At 42.8% G+C, this 9,428-nt stretch overlaps 1 long non-coding RNA gene across 1 annotated transcript; it reads right to left on the bottom strand.

Annotated features, from left to right (window-relative positions):
* Positions 1-334: 334 nt before the first annotated feature.
* Positions 335-8,343, bottom strand: LOC120785343. Its single transcript, XR_005706594.1, has 3 exons — positions 7,971-8,343; positions 1,593-1,800; positions 335-1,439 (listed from the first exon to the last, which is right to left on the bottom strand). It is a non-coding gene; the product is annotated as an uncharacterized LOC120785343 (long non-coding RNA).
* Positions 8,344-9,428: the final 1,085 nt, after the last annotated feature.

Here is a 9,428-nt window from a genome sequence, read left to right as displayed (position 1 = left end):
TCACATGGCCAGTTGATGAAAGTTTTTACGTTTGTTGATGTAAACAGTCACGTCTCTCTCATGAGCAAAATCCCGTTAGAGTGGAGGAAGTGATGAAGCAGAACTGGGCGGTTAGCTAGCACTAGCAGCCCCACCTGAAAAGAGTGAAGAGCCGGGGACTGCCTGCAGCAAGTCAAAGTGTGGCGACAGAACATCCGAGGTGGTCACTGCCGACTCACTGTTTGCCTGCCAACTGATCTCTGGGTTGATTAACTTCGAAACCACAGCAGTAATAACTAGTTTTTGTCAAAGAGGTCTCCGAAAAAAAAAAAGAAGAAAAAAACAATAACCTTACCTTATTACTCCTGGACAATATAGTTACACACGACCCAGGTGGGAATTCTTTGTCAAGAGTCACATAGTTTTTCAACAGTCATTCTGCACCTGTTACACATCAAAGCCTATAGGCTCAACATCCCACATGCTTTCATTAACGTATGGTATCAGTGCTTACACAGAACTGACGATGATGATGAATGGCAATTTTAATTTGATGAATCGGAAGTTCGTCTTCCGTTAACACTTTTCTTTACCGTCGGCGTTTGCTGGGTATCTGCTTAGGGAACAAGATTCCGATGAGGCAAGGCTCTAGCTAACCATTAGAATCCAAGTTCTGGTCACAATCCCATGATATCTACATCCCGTGTGCTATTATTTACCTATTCTGTACTCGTTAAAGCAATATCCAATCTGACGGTGCATCTGCAAGTGACTGGGAAGAGCAATGTCCCAACGATAATGATTATCATGTTAATAAAACCTAAAAAAAAATCTGAACAAATTTCTATGACATTTTGTTGACACAGAGGTCCTGAGCCAAGAAACAACAGATTTGGTGTTGATCCAGATCTCAGATTTCCGATATTAGATTAAGGTTTTGTTTTTTGGGTTTTTGTTGTTTTTTTGTTTGTTTGTTTGGAAACAAAACTATGGAAATGACAAAGACTTGAGCTCCAAATACTTTGGCTATATGTTTGCGGAGAAAACAATTCAACTGTTTAGCTTTAGGCGCGGCTTTGCACGTTACTTAGTTGAAACACAGCACAGAAGTGACACTTGAAAAGCAACCTTTTTTGTCATAGTTTTCCTTTGATTTCCTGGACTGTTAGCCAGTGATTTGCTGTTAAATTGCACAAGCAGGTTGACTGAACAAGTGCATAAAGACCACTAGCCCCCTCTCTCTCTCTCTCTCTCTGTGTGTGTGTGCGTGTGTCTCTCAGACAGTTTTAATCTCAGGTAAGACAGTCACGTCCAAGCTTTATCGTCTGCCGTGCAAACTCTGGTGGAGAGCGACCTGCCGCCCGCGCCTCCAGTCTCCACAGCTCTCCTTCATTACCAGGCGCAGTGGGAGAGCCAGAGCACACGGTGTGGTAATCCCCGCTGGAAGGTGTCGCCATATACTGTCATTAATGACACGGAAGCCACACACACACACACACACACACACACACACACACACAATATGTATATTTAGATATATATATATATTTAGATATATCTATATATGCATGTACACACCCAGGGCAAGGATTGGCTGAGAGATGAATGCTTACCGCAGCAGCATCTTGTAGAACTACAGCTAAAGGTTTATCTCTCTCTGCGGGAGATGTTATGGTGCCTCATATTATCCTCCGTAGTAAGTTGCAGGCATGGATTGCTCCGATCTGTTGTTGTTGTTGATGTCATGCGGTATGCGTTATACCACTGTGCGGTCTGATGCTGTTTGCTCAGTTCTGTGTAATACCGTCATCTGCCCAGCATCTGCAAAAATGATGTTTCTTCAGAAATCCTATGGGGATTCAGTAGGGACATTCACCTACGCATACTTTTGTTTTGTTTTGTTTTAATTGCCTCCTACAGCAGTGGTTCACAAACTTTTTCAGCTTATGACCCCCTAGAACAAAGCTAATTCTACTTGTGACCCCTTTTAACTGGTTGTATGTGTCTACCGGTTATGAGCAGTTCAACTTAAGAAGGATTCTCCCTCCTCACATTGTTTCATTTGTATTATTTTTAAGAGGCCAGAAGAAGCAAAATCATTAAAATGACAAAGAAGTCAGGAAACGTAAGCACTGGTCTGTGAGGCAGAAATAGGTTTTTCTGCTCTCCTATTCTGCTAACCATCTCAGGACCCGGCAGATTTATTTTGCGACCCCTTGAGGGGTCCCACAGAATTGCAGTACAATTTTCCTCTAGCCTGCAGTGATATTTTGTACATTTTAAAAATTGATCCATATTAGACTGAAGTTAATAATAGCATTGTTTATTATATGTAATGGGGTCACTGACTTAAACCAGTGAGAGGTATCTGTGTAGCCTACTACAGCATTTCCTGTGTTAGTCCTATATAATAAAAGACTATGTGTGATAGTTATTATGTGTAATAGTAAAGTTTATTAAGCGCTGATAATATGACACCAATATGTTTATTTACAATATTACATTTCCTGATCTTAGATTTTGAAGTTGTGCATATTGCTTTTGATGTTGCTCTGGATGATTTGCTAGAATCTGGCAAAACCTGTCTTATTTCACCGCCATAAAAAAAAAGCATTAGAGTTCATCCGTCACGGGTTCAAGGCCGCATTATGTGACCGTTTCTCCGGAAGGGTTGTGAGATGACCCAAAGGGCTGATAGCTGCGGTATGAGAGTTACAACTGTTCAATGTTTTATCTTTATGATTTCAGTGTCGGTGAATGGACCACAGACTGAGGCTGTCGTTCATCCCACCGTGCAGTTCATCTGGGAGGCCACACCAGCCACCAGAGGGCGCCAAAGATAATTCATTGTATTTAAAAAAAAATCAGTTCCTCTCACACTGAAATTATCTTTTTTTTTATGAATACAATTAAGCATCTGCTCAGTTTTGAGAACACCCCTTATATGCTTTATTCCAGTAGCCTCACCGTTCACAAAATGATGGAAATAATAATAATGATATAGCTATGCTGTACCTTTTCTCAAATCAATTGCATTTGATAATTTGTGCCATTTCTAATCTTCCGTAATTAAATATTCCCAAAATTTTTCATGACAACTTCAGGAGTTATATCATTACACACAATTAAAGTATTCAAATGCACTGATAATTGGATCAGTAGATTTCTTTAGAGCATTATTGCAGGGGTCTTCACTGACATCTTGGTCATTTAACATTCATCTTACATCATCGACAAAGTCACGAAATACAATCATCAAAAATAAAGTCAAGCAGACGCAGCGAGTGAAGAAAAAAAAAAAAAATGGAGAGAAGAAAAAAAAAAAAAAATTGTAGGTCCCACCGCGCTGCTGACGTGACACCAGCACTGTACTCTCCTCAATTTATGAGTTATCATGGCAGGTAATGAAGCGGAAAGGTCAGGGGGAATTTGTTTTTATCCGCTCTAAACCAATAGGTCAGATTTCCACTTTCCACACCACAACTCTGTGACTGCAGCTGGTGCCCTTTCGGTTAAAACAATACATTCACCTTGGCCACTCATACATCACATCGCCCGTTCTCCATCTTATTGGCGGTGTCACACAGAGTGCTGGGAGATATTACAGAATAGATTTACTGCGAGGGCTGGTCTACAGCCTCAGATATGATATAAACGGCGTGTAATGTAAGCCATACGTTATGAATCCAATTTGTTTGGGTGAGATCGGGTACTTTGAGTAGAAAATAGACCTGCTGGGCCGAGAGTCACCCTGAGACCACTAGATGGCAGTATGCTGGTGACTATGGGCCCGATTAACCCCCCCGAGGCAAGTTTCAATGAGCTTCCCCCAGAGAAAAATACATTCATGTTAAAACTGCAGTGACTAACTGTGACACGGTCACTCTTTCAGACGTCAAAACAAGAAAGGTTCAGCTCATAGACGATGGATGGGTCATTCTCTAAGAAAGATGTCCCCCAAATGTACAAAAGGTACAGTAACCTTGATTCTTAAGATTTGGAAGGATTCTACAGGAAGGTCACTGCAAAACTATACCATATTGTAAAAATATCATCAGAATATTATAGCAATACCATAAGCATATGAAAAGTACACTGAAGTATGAATAGGCCATTTGTGAAATATCACAGTAATCTTATAGCATTTTTTCCCCTATGGATTCAATAGACTAATGAGGTCCCCCTCATTTTCCTTGTGTTCACGTTTACTGATATTTCTATACAATAAATGGCATGTTGGCGTGTTTAAATTGCATTTAAAATTGCTATAAAAAAGGGCAATTTAATGTAGGTATTATGTGGTTTTTAAGGCCCTGTGTAATCTAATGAAAATTCTGTAAACCTGCAACGACAGACAGCCTTTGTGAATCTTTTACTTTTCTTTGCTGTGTTGATTCTTTTGTCCAACTAATAGTCCAAAACCCAAAAGTATTACATTCACAATACAGCAATATGAAATAGAGGAAAAGCAGCAAACACACTCATTATATTCAATAAGCAGCAACCAGCAATTGTTTGGCATATTTGTTTGAGAAATGACTTAATAAATTAATTTAAACCTAATGAATTATCAGCACCGTTGTCAGTATTTACTCAACTAAAGTATTATGGTTTTGCACTGGTGTAGGGATTTGGGAGAACTGCACACACACTTTACACAGCTAGAGCTTAATCTATCATAGCGGGAGCCCCTCAGTGCATCTCAGATGGCCTCTGAAATGTGTTAACAAACTTTTGTTTCAGGGCCGATGTGTTTTTGTCTCAAGGACACGGTGTATTTAAAGCACGGCAGGCAAAACAGTAGGAACAATGCGCTATGTAGTTAGGAAGTGCTGAATCTACAAAGGCACTGGTCGGGGATGTGGGGGGTGGGGGGTGGGGGGGTTATGCGTCATAATGATGTATGATCCTACATGGGTGGTAGACTGGGGAAGACAGTTTTTGTCCTTTGGAGGAAAACACTTAGACATAACATTCAAATGGAAAATCCAAGCCTCTAACAGCATTTCTACAGACAAAACATCAGCAGTTTACAGCCCAAGGTACAGCAGAGTCGGGAGGTCATTTCATGGTCACGTGTTATCCAGTGAGATTACTCTAACTGGTATGTTGTCTTCCCCGATCTCAAGTGGCCGCTAACAATAGAAGCCCTTCATTTGTTACTCTATGGTACCGACACCAAACCTCGATACTTACCTGTAACTGTCCTTGAGCAAGACATTCAGCTCCTACTTGCCCACTCACTGTGGGCTGCATAGCAAAAAAAGAAAGCAGCATTCACTATATATCAAAACAAAAACAAAAGTAAGGGCACCTCTTTTGAGTTCTGTGTGATTCTGCCCACAGCAGGATTCGACAAGGAGCCGTGAGTTGTAGTATAACAGTAGGACAGTGTGAAGAATCCCTCAGAGCATACATGTACATCTGTCGACATCTGTCGGGCCCCAAGTCTCTCATGGAGGGAAAAAAAAAAAAGCAACAAAATAGGGATTTCTCACTCTCTGCTACCGTCTCGCACTGTGTTTTCCTTCATCTCTATCTGTCTCACTGTTATTTAAAATACTTTTCAAAAATCGGTTTAATTTAGGTTTCCTTGCTAACATTTTGCTAGGGAGTGAATCATTTTTGCAGGAACCAGATTTCAAATCACCACTCTTTTTGTTTTCAAAATCATAATCAAAGCAGAGATACAAATAATTATTTTTTAGCAAATAAAGTTCACTTTTCACTTTGGGAACAGTAGTTTGCCATGGTCGAAACTCCAAGGTCAAAGGTCAAACTCCATGAAGTCTATACAGATATAGACCAAGAGATGTGGTTGAGAGCCAATAGCTAGTAAATGGACCTTGAGTTAAAATTATTTAGCCAACTTGTGATTTTTAACAACTTTTTTTTTCTTTTCACTAAATCAATGAATGAATTATTTTGTGTTTAAAAAGCCAGAATGACTTAAAAACCTCTTATTTAGTCTGACTATCAGTCCCAAACTCAAAGTGATTCAATTTACCATAATGTAAAATGAAGAAAGTAAAAAAAAAGGAGAAAACATGTTAATGCTCACCCTGAAGAAACTGGAGCCAAACAACAGTCTTTATTTGTTTTAAGTAATTAATTAACTAATCAATTTTTAAAAAAATGCTTTAAACTGACTAATTTGCTTCAGCACTAAAAAAAAAGCATAAAAAAAAAAATTATTTAGAGGACAAAAACCAAATCACTGATTTGAGTAAGAGACATTTCCAGAGACATTTACGTTCTGCCTCAACATGCCTTTTCTTGAGATCTCAGCACTCGTTCCGACGACCTCCGACACACACGCTCCCTCTAACTCCCATATTCAGGAGTGACCTCCCCGACCTCGAAAGGACACAATTCACGAGCACGCCACTTCTCTGTAGTCCGGCTCCGCTGAGCTAGACTCCAGATGCCTGACGTGCCTGCCAAAAACTTCCTCCCCAAGGGCAGGCCAGCCGCACAGGTGCGCTCACTAACTCGGAAAACCCAGCAGGCACGCAGGTAAGCACGCGCATAGACACAAATGCCTGCAAGCAGCCCCTTACGCACACCCTCCCCCCCAAGAGCATATCAGATTTATTTGAAGTGGAGAGGATGAACTGGGATGATGAAATCCCAGATGATGCTGTAGCACACCCGGCTTCGGCCGCAGACGCTCCGCTGGGAGACCTTAAGATGATATGTTTAGACAGACAGGTGAGAGGTCACACACCCCAGTCCTGCAGCTGAATTACACTCGAGAGACTCGTGGGAGACTAATAACGCAATGAGGAAAATCGAAAAGCTAGATATTTTCGGGACGCATAATTAGGTAACATGGGAGAAGAAGAGCAAGAGTGAAAAAAGGTACAGGAGCCTAAGTTCCAGCTGGCTCGGTCGGAACGGATTTATCCAACGTGAACACAGACATTGATATCTGGCCTCTAGCCTCATCTCGTCACTCCCCACAAGCCCAAGTCCAACTTCGCACAGAGGAAACTAGGTTGCAGTATTTACACAGAGTTCAGGGCCAGCCATCGTGTGGTATCATATCAATTGTGAGCCGATGCCAGCCGTGGCTATGTGGTCATTCGCCGACAAAGCACCTCCAACCAACGCTGAGATTGTAATATGAGCTAAGCGTAATAAAAGTAAGCGAGCAATCCACATGAAATTCAGCAACGGGCCGGAACGTGTCAGCAAAACAGCAAATAATCCCTCACGTCAGGCACGACTCGAAGTCTATGGTTATAGCGGACAATCTCCGAAGTGTTATGGAGCTCTGACAATCAGCAGGCGACCATGTGTGCGGATATAAGCTCGATGGTGGCGGCCATTCTGGCTGAGTGTAGAGGCCGCATTAGGCCCACACAGCAACGGGGGCTGAGCAGTCAATCACGGTGGTTGTGATGAGCCACGGGTTCAAATACTGCATTTCTCTAACACTCGACTAAACCATGACGTGTGCAGTCAAGAAGAGCAACATCAATGTGCACATGGAGCTAATGTAATATATCCCCCTTCTACACAGGCCTAGACTGCAGTGAGCTGAAGGCAAACCCCCCAAAACAGTTGCAACATTCTGTACCCTGAAATACTGTTATCAGTTCTGCCCATAAGTTAACATACAACACTGACACTGGATATTGACAATAATAAATGATACTAAAAACATGAGCGTTCATAATTGACCACTGGGTAAATCAGCATCATAAAGCATCCGCCAAACCAAAAAAAACGAAAAAGAAAAAAATGACCCACAACAGCAAAAGTAATTCACATTTAATACTAAAAGAAAACAGGCTAGTGCAGACAGGAGCAGCACAGCAGCAGCATCGGGGGCAGAAGATTAACAGCAGACACCGGACACTGACCCACAGGCAGATACAACCAGCAGCATCAGCAGCCCCGCGCCTCAGCTTGCTCATCAAACCAGGCGCACAGAGACAAGTCACCACCTCGCAACGTGGCTTTCAGCACGAGCAGCAAAAACTTACCCGCTGAAGTGAAGTGAAGTGAAGTGAAGTGAAGTGAAGTGTCGGGGGGGAAAGGTTGCAGTGGCGCCGAGCGGCCCACAACCTAGCAGGACACAAAACTTTAGCTTCGGGGCCTGGAGTGCACAGCTGACTGCAGGGGTGTAGCGCCGGGAGCAACGGCCGGTGGCAACTGTTCTCCACAGAGTCATTTTCCCTCAGGCGAAGGCCGGCCGCGGCTGTGAAACGCCCGGTGAGCGGCGGCGGCGGCGGCGGCGGCAAGCGGCCGCGGGCGAAACGTCCATACCCGGTGTCACGCTGGAGCTAGCAAGAGGGCGGCCTAGCAAGACCGACGCGGCGCTGCCACTTCAAACCGACCGCCCAAACGCGAGAGAAGGGTCGTAGCAACGGGCGAGGTCCGTCACGTGACTGCGGCAGCACACCTGAGCCGCCCACCTGAACGAGCGGGGGGGCTCGCTCGGTTTAAAGGGACAGGAACCGTTAAAAAACAAAAAACAAAAAAAAACGCATGAGCGAATTCAACATAAAATACATTAGCGAAGCGCCTCGCGCCTCTGGGCCCATTGTTTGTGATGTGTGGTGGTCTCACGCGGATAGGTGACCAAAGCTGAGCAAACAATAAAGATGAATTTAAAAAAAAAAGCCTTTGTTAACATGCTGGTTGAAAGGTTTGAGGAGAAGTGATGGTGACAAAAGTTGTAGGAAGACCCCCGATTTTTCCCTCATACGGGTTTTCAGGTCTGGCGTGGCGGTTTGCCTGCTCAAGTGGGACACCGATCCCCAGGGCATTTTAAAGCAAGTATTTTGTGACAACTTACGAATAGGTAACAATTAGGTCTCGTGGTTACACAGACAGTAGATCCTGAAAATACATAATGATTTAAAACTTTGACTTGCTCGAATCAAAGTTCGGCCTCTACATTACAGCAGAACGGCTGTAGCATATTCAGCCAGTTCATTCATCGTGCACAGGGCTGAATTGCATGGTAAGATATTACAGAAATCCTGCAGTAGACAGGCCTAGAAATGTGTGCCGCCTCGCCTGAGAAAAACACCCTCAGCAAACATGAGGCGGTTTTCAAACTACGATTGCCAACAAAACCTAAGATAATATTGTCTGTTACTTTGAAATGTGATCAAAGACAACATAACTTTATTAAAATACAATGTTTGCACTAGCTGGCCAACTTATATGTACTTAAAACACTTGTGGGTTATTTTTGGAGTGATCATTAAATAAAGGTAAATGTTCTGTGGTGGGTACTGATGTGGCAAGATTTGGAAATTTAAAAAAACAAAAATTCTGTTGGTTCCATTAAGTCCAATGACAAAGCAAAGCAGTGCTTCAGTGTCACGTTTTTGCTGAACCCACTCTGCACATTGTAGAAATGTAGGATTTGTTTGTAGAGTATATCACGATGCAATGCAACTGCGAGACGTTTTGTCTTCAGAGTGAAGTGA

The sequence above is a fragment of the Xiphias gladius genome, chromosome 23 (assembly GCF_016859285.1).
Source record: "Xiphias gladius isolate SHS-SW01 ecotype Sanya breed wild chromosome 23, ASM1685928v1, whole genome shotgun sequence".
NCBI lineage: Eukaryota > Metazoa > Chordata > Actinopteri > Istiophoriformes > Xiphiidae > Xiphias > Xiphias gladius.
The sequence above is the reverse complement of the archived record's forward strand: the minus strand, read 5'-3'. Positions and strand labels throughout refer to the sequence as shown.